The following is a 12,649-nucleotide window of genomic DNA, read 5'->3' on the forward strand; positions in this document are numbered from 1 at the left end:
GACCAACAATAAAATCCATACTTATATCCTCCCACTTCCAAGATAGAATAGGTAATGGTTGTAATTCACCAGCAGACCTCAAATGTATAGCTTTCACCTTTTGACAAGTATCACACTTTGCTATATATCTAGCAATCTCTATTTTCATTTTAGTCCACCAGAATCTTTACTTCAAGTCATGGTACATCTTGTTACTTCCCGGATGGATTGATAACCTAGTAGCATGTGCCTCATCTAGAATTGACTGCCGCAACTCAGGAACTTTTGGTACCACCAGGTGATCCTTGAACCACAACACATCTTCATTATCAATACTAAAGCATTCCGCTTTTCCATTCTTGACTCTTTCCTTGATATGGGCTATACCCTTGTTTTCCTTCTGAGCAGCAATAACTTGATCTCGAATAGTGGCTTCAACAATTATGTTGGTCAAACTTCCTTATTGAATTACTTCTACATTCAATTTTTCCATTTCTTGACATAAATTCAAACCCATTGTTCTCACTGTCAGATAATTGCAATAACTTTTGTGACTGAGGGCATCTGCAACCACATTTGCTTTACCGGGGTGATAATGTACTTCCAAATCATAATCCTTAATCAGTTCTAACCATCTTCTTTGTCGCATGTTCAACTCTGACTGAGTAAAGATATACTTTAAGCTTTTGTGGTCTGTATACATATGGCACGTTTTACTAAGCAGGTAATGCCGCCAAATCTTCAGAGTATGAACCACAGCTGCTAACTCCAAGTCATGAGTCGGATAATGTTCTTCATGTTGCTTAAGTTGCCTAGATGCATAGGCAATGACTCAGCCTTCTTGCATCAACACACTTCTAATACCAATACCTGAAGCATCACAATAAACATCAAACGGCTTCTCAATGTCAGGTTGGGCTAATACTGGTGCAGTGGTTAACAGTCTCTTCAAAGTCTGGAAAGCCTTCTCACAATCTAATGACCAGACAAACTTAACTTGGTTCTTCAACAATTCAGTTATGGACTTTGATATCTTTGAGAAATCTGGAATAAACCGACGGTAATATCCCACCAAACCCAGAAAACTCCAAACTTGATGAACTGTGGTTGGCGGTTTCCAATCAAGCACATCCTTCACTTTGCTTAGATCAACTGCAACTCCTTCGGCTGACAAGACATGTCTAAGAAATTGCACTTCCTTAAGCCAAAAATCACACTTGCTGAACTTGGCATATAGTTGATGTTCTCTCAAACGGGTCAGAATAATTCTAAGATATTCTGCATGTTCTTTCTTATTCTTGGAATATACTAAAATGTCATCAATAAACACCACTACAAACTTGTCTAGCTCAGGCATGAATACTGAGTTCATTAGATACATGAAATGAGCTGGAGCATTTGTCAAACCAAAAGACATTACCAAGTATTCATATAATCCATATCTTGTGGTAAATGTCGTTTTGGGAATATCTTCAGGCTTTATCTTGATTTGGTGATATCCTGATCTCAAATCTATCTTGGAGAAAACTTTGGCTCCGGCCAATTGATCAAAAAGCAGATCTATCCGAGGTAATGGATACTTATTCTTGATGGTCACTTCATTCAATGGACGATAGTCGACACATAACCTCAAAGTCTTATCTTTCTTTTTCACAAAAATTACCAGACATCCCCAAGGTGAAGAACTAGGTTGGATAAACCCTTTCTCAATCAATTCTTATAACTAAGTTTTCAACTTAGCCAATTCCTTAGGTGGCATCCTATAAGCTCTTCGAGAAATCGGAGCTATTCCAGGTTGTAACTCTATATTGAACTGTACATCCCTATCAGGTGGTAGACCGGGTAAATCTTTAGGAAACACATCCGGAAATTCACACACTACCTAAATATCTCTAATCTCTTTGACAACAGTTGCACATATCTTGCTCACTGATCTTCTTAGGGTTGGAAGTTAGATAAGAAGTTGAGAATTACTATCAGGCAAACTCACTCTTAAGGTCCTATTCAAAGCATCTATAACTGCCTTATGCTGATACATCCAATTCATTCCCAAGATTACATCTATATCCTGATCCTTAAGGATAATCATGGTAGTGGGAAAAATATGCCCACCTAGGTTTACGGGTACCTGGTATACCATTTCCTTAGTACATAGACGTCCCCCGAGCGACTGTATAAAGAAACTTTCCTTTGTTGCCCCAATTGAAATTTCATGCTTCACGACAAATGTTCTATTGATGAATGAATGCGATGCGCCGGAATCAAAAAGTATAACTACAGGGTGATTGGCAACAGGAAACATACCCATTATCACCGGCTCCCCTTTTGAAATTTCTCCAGCTTGAATATAGAACACCCGTCCTATCTTCCTCTTATCTTTGCCCTTCTGAGCATTCTGATTGGGGTTCCTGTTTGGTGCCTGACCCTATTGTTGATTAGCAAGGGCCTTCTGATAATTTTGATTAGCCTGCCTAGGATATGGACATTCCCTAGAGAAATGACCAGTCCTTCCACAATTGTAGCACGGATAGTTGTGACCCTGGGATATTGGAGCATTGCCACTAGGAGCATTGGTTGATTGTGAACTCGGATAGGTTATAGCAGGACGGACATTTGACTGTTGCCCGGTTTGGAACTGCGGCGGACGATAAGGAGGACGATTATGCTGTACTGGATGATAAATCACCCTCTGCCTCTTCTGATTTCCCCCAAAAGATCCAGACGGCACACTCTTTTTCTTTTTGAGCTCCTTATGCTGCCGATACTTTGACTCTAAAGCAATTGCAATATTTACTGCCTTATGATAAGTAACATTAGTGCAAGTGGTCATCATAGTCTACAACTTGGTATTCAGGCCTCTCATAAACCACCTCTTCTTCTTGGCATCGGTATTGACATGTTCGGATACATATTGGGACAGATGATTAAATTTTCCCACATACTGTATCACGCTTTGATCTCCTTGTTTCAAAGCAAGGAATTCATCTAGCTTCATAGCCATCACTCCTTTAGGGATATAATGGGCTCTGAAGGCAGTACGGAACTCAGCCCAAGTTATTGGAATGCCAGCAGGTTGCATAGCTACTAAGTTTGCCCACCAAGCACTTGCTGCTCCTCTAAGTTGTTGGGCGGCAAACGTAGGTTTCTGATACTCCGTGCATGGGATAAGGTCAAATTTCTGCTCTATGGTTCAAAGCCAGTCATCAGCCTCCAATGGTTTATCTGCCTTGGTGAACACCGGGGGTCTTGTGTCTGTGAAATCAACATATGTAGCCTCCTGTCGGTTATGGTGGCGTCCACAGTTTCCGTACATCTGATTCTGATTACTCTGAGCCATCTCATGAAGCAAATGAGAATTTTCAGTCGTCACATTGACAAGTGCAGTTATAGCATCAGCTAAATTGGTTGGAACTGGTGGCGGATCTGGAATACCGTCCTCATCTTGTGAAGTTCCCAGAATAAACGAACCCCGCGTACGACGTATCTGCTCATAACAAACCAAACTTTATTCACATGTCTTTATTGAATTGTACCAAAGCTTACTCTAGACACATTAAATAGAGTTTACTAATGTACAATCAGACCCACGAGTACGAAAATAGAACTACATAACTTAACTAGAGCTACTATTATACAACTCTACTCTTTTCCTCAATTTCTTCAAACTTCAGGCTCGGTATCCATTCTGGAATTATTACCGCCTTCATCATCACTTTCATCGATCATTACTAATTCTTTAGGATCTTCTTCTTCTTCCTCTCCCGATTCATCATCATCGGCAAGGATGACACCGGGGTCCATGGCATCAGCTTGAGGCTCATGATTCGGATTTAGTAGATTGCTAAGCCTATGAACTTCCTCATGTAGATATGTATTATGTTCTTCTAAATCTTCTACATAGAATTCTAGCTCATGAGTTCTAGCTCTAGCTACATTTTCCCTGTGCCAAGCTTCATTTCTTCCTTCCACCGTACGAACTAGCATACTTTCGCAGTTCCTGTGTGCGGTAGTGAGACACCTCAATTGATCCTGTAATTCTCCCACCTATATAGCATCCAAAGCCCTATCTCTAGTAGCTTGTGCTAACTCTGTGGAAATCCTCTGTATCTCTGCCTTAGGATCAGGCCTAGAACTGCTACTGCTAGCACCATCGTTTCTAGGGGCAAGTTGGTGACGAGGAACTCCTTTGGGTTCGGTGGACTTACAGGGCGTCATCTTGGCACGAGCCATACTGTAGGAAGCCAATTTAATCCAAGTAAGACCATTTGATCAAAATCTAAAAAAATAGCTAATAGGGATTACATTCCTCAAACCAGACTCACTACTTAACTCCAGACTAAGAGGTGAAGGAAGTAACAAGTGAATTATTCCTGATGCATGAATCGTTCTTACGAACAAAAACATCAAAGTTTATAATGCACATAAACAACATTTATTTTTATATAGGGCTTAGTATAATTACTACTCCACCACACAAAAAAAACCTTTTTAATCAAATAGGGAATGGTGAGAAAGAAATAAGATAAGTCAGAAGCAATTTGGACCAAATTATCAAGTTAAATTTAGTCATCCCAATCATTTTGAAGTTTTTGGTAAAACAATACAACAAAAACCTTGTAACGATCGCTCTGATACCATTCTGTGGCAGAACCTCCTAAGTTATAGGGCCCACATGCACCTGTCATTGTCCGATGACTTTTGATATTTATGCATATGTTTCCAATAACTTAAAAAGACTGTCGGGTGTCCTCGAGGAACCTCGAATCATCCACGATTTCCGAGCAGGATCACGTTACAGAGTCATTGCAGTATTACAACATTTATTCAAATATCAAAACCAGAGTAAAAACAGCGAAAGTCTTACGATAACATAGTTTACAAACCAGTTGTTTCAAACCTTACAAACTAAGTTCGATAATTATTACAAACCATAGTAGTAGTGGAGTGGTATAATTAATATAGACATATCACACAAAATAAACATCCTGCCCAAGGATCACACATTTACTTCTCATCGTCAGAACGAACGATAGTCATGCAGCATGATCCAAAACAGATCTGCTCATGAGGCTCACCTGCAACAAGGGTCAACGAACCCTGAGTACGAAAGTACTCAACAAGACTTATCTGAAATATTAACTGATAAACTCAGTAATGCAAGCTCAGGGATTCAAGGTATAGCTTTAACAATGATCAAAGTTCTTTTGCGTAAAAGCTCTTTTAACAACATTCTTTATATAGAAAACTTCTCAAGAATTATATACAAAGCTGACACAATCCACACTGAGATCATGAAACTTCATATCCAACACCTTCACAAGCCTTATTCAAGTTCTGGTTATTAATTCTACGATGATGAACAGTGAGTTGAGTCTCCTTAACTGAGGAGCAACGACGATTCGAACCGATTAAGAACCCAGCTGGGGATTCCAGACCACACGACATATGCAGGTCCCCGACCTACATATACCAACCTACCCTCGGATCCCCTAAAACAAGAACAGGTCCACACCACCCGAGAACACAGTACTCCACCATTCCAGCCCATGGCCATGTGGGTACACGCTATTCCCGCCATCTCTCCACTCCCAGTGCGTGAGTAGCCATTCTCGTAATAGAATTGCTAAGTTCAGGCTTACCGAAGTATGTGGTTAGTACTACAAATTCTCACCTCATACAATTCAACAACGGACATGCCTTAATCGACATAGGCGGAAATAACCCGCTCACAAGACCTCCATGTCTTGTGGCTCACACACACCGAGTCCGCCCGGTCTAGATTTATTACTCCACATTCTCATATCACATGCTAACAAAATTAACCAATGTTCCATTTGTTACTTGCAGGTGGCAGGTAGTCACCCGACTTTCATCGTTCTACGCATAGCTAAGCAAAACTAGGCATATACGGGTTTTAGACTGGTAATATGGTAAATATAGAATAACAAGGGTGGTAATGCACCAATTAGACTCTTACTTAACTCCTAACCACTTAATGCAGTAACGGAAAGCAAAAGCAAAATTAATTTGTAAAACACAAGGTAGGGTTGTATGCATCCGGGGCTTGCCTTCGTTGACGGAAAAGTCTGGTTCCTACGACGTTACACAAGGATTCAATCCGACCTCAACAGACGGATTAACTTCTTCCATGACTTGATTAACTACCAGGTGTTCACCTTCGTTCACTACACGTAGTAACAATGCCATGTTTAACATGATGCGGAATACGAAATATGATGCTCGATGATGGATACAAAAATTAACAATTTGAATACAACTTTCCTTCGCGGTACAGTTGCAAGTCAAACAAACTAAATTTTTTTCGTAACACATACATCCACTGCCAAGGATCATTATCAACAAATGACCCAAGGTCATCACTCAATCCAAAATTACAAACAAAACCTAAATCACTAAAGGTTACTATTTGCTTTTATGAATTAATTATTTAATTCAAAATTATGAAATAAATCAACTTATTCTAATTGAGCTCAAAATTTTAGTACATGTTCATTACATGATAAGTAATTGGCAAAACAAATTTCATAATTTTTAGATAATTAAATAAGCCTAGAAAAATCATGGAAATCCATTTATTAATAAATTGAGCAATTTTTATCACATTCAAAAATTACTGAAAAATATTATTTCATATTTTTCTTAAATAATATACATCATAGAGAAGTCACACAAAAATTTTCATAATTTTTGGAGCTCTAAATAAATCTGCACAAAAATAACAAAAATAGACACTATTCATTTAATTCTGAAAAATAGAAAATTCATTTTGAACGTTGAGTCACTGACATGGTGACCCCACCTGTCATCTTCTACCTCGCGCTTTGACTACGGCGATGATGGCGCTGACCGGCGATATCTCGCCACCGATGAGTCAAACGGCGACGGCCAAGGTACCTACACCCTCCCCCAAGACTAGGCGCATCCATTTTGAGCACAAGCCTGACTAACTATGGACTGGACCGAGCACTACGTCGGCCATGGCGGCCACGACGGCGTGGCTATGCTATGCCGGCGAAATGAAGCTGAAAACGGTGAAACAGAGGGCATGGGAAGGTCCAGTAGCTCACCACGAACACGTTGAAGCAAAGAACGAGACCGGATAAGCTTCGGTGACACGGGTCGACGTTGACAGCGGTCACAACGGAGCGATCTTCGACGACGACGATGCTCCGGTAGCTGTGGTGGTCAAAATGAGAAACCAATAGGTCACAAAGCACTACATCATTGCGGTGAAGCCGAAGCAAGACTCGGCAAGGGTAGGGACTCACCGTAGCGCTCTGGCCACGGCGACGCGAGCTCGACGATGGGGCTGCCGGCCGTGGAGAAGAAACACGACGAGTGGCGATTCTCAGCGAAATTAAGCAGAATTGATAGGTTGACTGAGCGCGTAAGGCTAAAGCAGAGCTAGGACTAGCTTATCAGCGACGGTGGAGCATGACAACGACAGCATGGGCTCGCCGTAGTGGAGCAGCGGCGACGGGAAAACAGAGCAAGGGAGAAGGGCAACGACGATGGCGGCTCAGGCTAAAAAGGATGGCCAGGAAGCTCAAGGAAGCCACGACGAAGTCTTCAGCGCGCCAACGCGATGCCCAGACGGCCACGCGTGCGACTGGAAGCAAGCCGAGGCTCGCCGGCGGTGTAGCGCAAGCGGTGAACACTGTTCATCGAAATTACAAGTTTGTCATTCGCCAAAATTCACAAATTACTCCCAAATTTTCATAACAACTCAAAAATCTCCAAAAATAAAAGTTGTTTAAAATCAAAAGTTCTACAACTTTGCTTTTATAACCAACCCCTAATTCTATCTAGATTTTAAAATGATCTTTTAAATTCAAATAGGGGATATTTAACGAATTACGCCTTTTTGAATTACTCAAAATTTTTCTAAACAACTTGAAAAACTCCAAAAACAAACTTTGTATAACTTGCCAAGCTCTACACTTTTGCTTTTGAGCCCAACCCCAAAATATGCTTAGATTTTGAAATAGATTTTTAGGGTAGGGTTTAAATGTTGAAAAGCGGGGTTTTCTGGAAAAATTCAAAATCCAAACAAATATTGAACTTGAGTCAAACAATACAATGCAATATATACCACATAAATATAAACTTATTTTAATGTATGCATTTCAAAGTTTCACCAAATGCCAAATGCTTTGCAATGCATATGATGACATGTCAGATTTTAATATTTAAACACCCGAGGTGTTACAGTTATGATTCGTTTATAACATTCACAGACGACTACTCTCGTTATGGTAATATTTATCCAATTAAAGAAAGATCGGAAGCATTGGATAAATTCAAAATATTTAAAGCTGAAGTTAAAAATCAGCACAATAAGAAAATCAAGATAGTACGATCAGACCGAGGTGGAGAGTACTATGGGCGACATACCCCATATGGCCAAATTCCTGGACCATTTGCAAGGTTCCTACAGGAAAATGGCATAGTTGCTCATACTCCACACCGGGGGAGCCTCAGCAGAATGGAGTGGCTGAAAGACGTAACCGTACCTTAATGGATATGATAAGAAGCATGATGAGTTACTCCATATTACCGATTAGTTTATGGATGGAGGCACTGAAAACCGCCATTCACATACTTAATCGAGTACCAAGTAAATCGGTGCCTAAAACACCGTATGAATTATGGACAGGAAGGGAACCATCACTTAACCATTTGCGTGTGTGGGGCTGTCCAATTGAGGCAAAAGTGTTTAACCCAAACATAGGAAAGTTAGACTCCAAGACAGTCAGCTACCATTTTATTGGCTATCCAGAAAGATCAAAAGTATATTGCTTCTATTGTCCTGATAGACATACGAAGATTGTAGAAACAAGACACGCTGTGTTCTTGGAGGATAATATGATCAGGGGGAGCATGGTAGCACGAGAAATCAGCCTACAGGAGAAGTGGGTACATGTACCTACTCTGATGATTGAAGAACCATTCTTCATGCTACCTGCTGCTGTTCACCGATAGTGTAGGACACTGTAGTGCCAACACCTGTTGCAAGTTCTTCCGTAACGACAATGAATGAACATGAGGAACCTATCCTTGAGGAACCTATCATTGAGGAACCTATAGAACCAAATGTTGTACATGAGGAAGAACAACAACAGCCCAATGTAGAACAAGTGCCAGAGGCACCTAGAAGGTCTCAAAGAATAAGAAGATCAGCTATTACTGATGACTATGAAGTTTATGAAACAGAAGAATTTCAGATGGGGGATGATCCCACCTCATTTGAAGAAGCCATGAGAAGCGACCACTCATCAAAGTGGCTTAAGGCCATGGAAGATGAATTGAAATCAATGAGTACCAATAAAGTTTGGGACTTAGAAAATATTTCTAAAGGAGCCAAAACAGTAGGCTGTAAATGGGTCTACAAAACGAAATATGACTCCCAAGGGAATATAGAAAGATTTAAAGCGTGACTTGTGGCGAAAGGCTTCACACAAAGAGAAGGGATTGATTACAATGAGACGTTTTCTTCAGTCTCATGTAAAGATTCCTTCAGAATTATAATAGCACTTGTAGCCCACTATGATTTGGAGTTACATCAAATGGATGTAAAGACGGCTTTTCTAAACGGGGATTTGGAAGAAAATGTTTATATGGCACAACCAAAAGGTTTTGTCATAAAAGAAAAGGAAAATATGGGATGCCGCCTAAAGAAATCAATCTACGGATTGAAGCAAGCTTCAAGACAGTGGTATTTGAAGTTTGATAGAACGATAAAAGGTTTTGGGTTTAAAGAAAATATTGAGGACAATTGCGTTTATGCAAAGTTCAAGAATGGAAAGTACATATTCCTAATTTTGTATGTGGATGATATCTTGCTTGCTAGTAGTGATATCAATCTACTAATGGAAACGAAGAAATTCTTGTCCTCAAACTTTGATATGAAAGATCTCGGTGAGGCCTCGTTCGTTTTGGGAATAGAGATTCACCGGGACAGAAGAAAGGAGGTTCTAGGATTATCGCAAAAGGCATACATAGAAAAGGTCCTGAAGAAATTTAGTATGCATGCGTGCAGTCCTTCACCTGCTCCTATAGTCTAGGGCGATAGATTTGGGGAACATTAGTATCCCAAGAACCAATATAAAATTGACCGAATGAAAGCGGTACCGTATGCTTCAGCTGTTGGAAGTTTACAATATGCTCAAGTGTGTACATGCTCTGACTTAGCTTTTGTTACCGGGTTACTTGGCAGATATCAAAAGAATCCAGGAATTGAACATTAGAAATTAGTGAAAAAAGTTCTACGTTATTTGTAGGGTACGAAAGGCCTCATGCTTACGTATAGAAGATCTGATTCCCTGCAGATAGAGGGGTATTCAGATTCTGATTATGCAGGAGAAGAAAGAAAATCCACGTCAAGATATGTATTTACTCTCGCAGGAGGGGCTATATCGTGGAAAAGCTCCAAACAAACCGTAACTACATCCTCAACAATGTATGCCGAGTTTGTAGCATGCTATGAGACAACGGGGCGGGTGAATTGGCTGAAGAAATTCATACCCAGATTGAAAATGATTGATAATATAAATGAACCACTGAGATTGTATTATGATAACAATCCAGCGGTACAGTACGCTCACAACAATAGGTCAAGTGGTGCTGCCAAATACATTGACATAAAGTACTATGTTGTGAAAGATAAAGTTCGGGATCATATAATAAATCTTGAGCATATAAGTACAGAGAAAATGCTCGCGGATCCGCTCATAAAGGGCTTACCACCCAACGTGTTCAGAAAACACATAGCCGACATGGGTTTAAGGGAAAGCCTATGATTCCCGAACATATGAAGGACCCAAAGAAAGTTTACATTTTAAAACGGAGAAGTATATTGTGGCTGTTAGTCTAACGGCACTAATTGCTGTGATGATGGGATAATTCTATGCACTAATCTGTGATGAAATATGATGGAAGCAAGAAAAATATGAATCGAAAGTTTGAGTAAGAATTAAAGAACGAAGAAAGTGATGAGAGATCAAGGGGGAGAATGTTGGATTGATCTCCCACGCCATTAGGCCCAACGGCCTTTGGGCCTTGTTCTCACGTCCTGATCAGGGGCGCCCAACCCTACATGGTTGGTAGGCCCCCGTCGCACAGCGCTATAAAGGAAAGGTGGGGGCCAAGGCTCGCAGTACGAGGTTCACCGCACCGCCAGTCACCCCACCGACATCCTAACCCTAACCCAATCTTGAGAAGGGACACTGCCAGCGACAGGAAGCGCCACCGACACCGGCAACGCCACCCCGACGCATACGCCGCCGCCAAGGACGCCACTGCACCGACTCCTCTCTCTCCACCGAACGTCGCTGTCGGCGCGTAGATGGCGTCCACGAACGAGATCCCGACCGGTGCTTCGACCACTACGACCTTCGATGGTCTACAACCTCTCACTCCCCTTCTCTCTGCCTCTCTGTAAATCTTGAACATGTATTCCTATTCTATGTACCCGATCTGGTGAACTTGACTCGATTGAGTCATACGAATCCTAACAATCACCTATAACGAGTGCGGATCCTCCTTGTCAAAGAAGCGATGCAACAATGCATAGAGCATGCCGCCGGCAGGCACGGTGACGCCGGAGCTGCACAGCATCCGAGCAGGGGCGTGGGGGCCGATGGACACCGCCGCCGTCTCGGTGTCGTACACGAGGGCGCAGCGGTGGTTCATGAAAACCAACATCTTGGTGCCTAGCGCGGAGAAGGACAAACAGTCATGGGGTACGGAGCTGATCGGTGACTCTAGTCGCAGCACTAGGGGCTCGGGGAGGTGCAGGTGCTGCTGCCCGGCACCGGCAGGTGCTTCGTCATCCAAAGTGTCGGGGGGGATCAATCTTGTGGATATTGAGTTCCAGTCATCCAGCACCAGGTACAGGTGCTTACGGCGGCCTGCGGCGTGTCGATGGCGGCGGCGGCTTGGCCTCGGCTCGTCGTATTGGCCTACGGCTCGCCGCTTACTGGACATCACGCCGCCCCACCTCCTCATCCTGGCCTGGTAATAATCTTGAACGCGAAACAGATGCGGCGCCCGGCAAGAGAGGCGCGGAGGAAGAGGCCAAGGAGAAAAACAACTTGCCAGGCCCGGCTTCGCGGCTGAGGTTGCTGTGCGAGGACGATGCGACTGACAAGCGTATGTCCACCATCACCGCGGACTGCACAGGCTCGAGGCAGAGCCTGAACTTGTTGGGCTCGATGTGCGTGAGCCCCAGGAGGGCGCCCTTGAAGATGAACTCGGAGGTGCGGCTACGGAGCACGTCGAGCGGGGTGACGCCATCGAGTGTCCTGGCGTTGGGGTCGGCATGGTGGTCGAGGAGCACCGACACCATGTCGGGGGACACCATCTCGACCGCCAGGTGCAGCGCCGTCTTCCCCACGACCCTGCGGGCCCGGCGCGGGAGTTGACGTCGGCAGCGCCGAGCTCCAGCAGCGCCTTGACGACGTCGCGGCCGTAGTGCTAGACGGCGTAGTGCACGGCGAGCGCGTCATCGAGGTCCAGCCCTTCGCCCATGACCATCAGCTTGACGAGCTCGAGGTCGGCCGCGTCCAGCGCGCGCTTCATGTGACGGATCCTGTGGTCGCGGTTGGACCCCGAGGACGCCGCGTTGACGGGGAGGTAGTGGTGGGTGAGG

Source organism: Miscanthus floridulus, unplaced genomic scaffold (genome assembly GCF_019320115.1).
Source record: "Miscanthus floridulus cultivar M001 unplaced genomic scaffold, ASM1932011v1 os_1265_2_3, whole genome shotgun sequence".
NCBI classification, from domain to species: Eukaryota; Viridiplantae; Streptophyta; class Magnoliopsida; order Poales; family Poaceae; genus Miscanthus; species Miscanthus floridulus.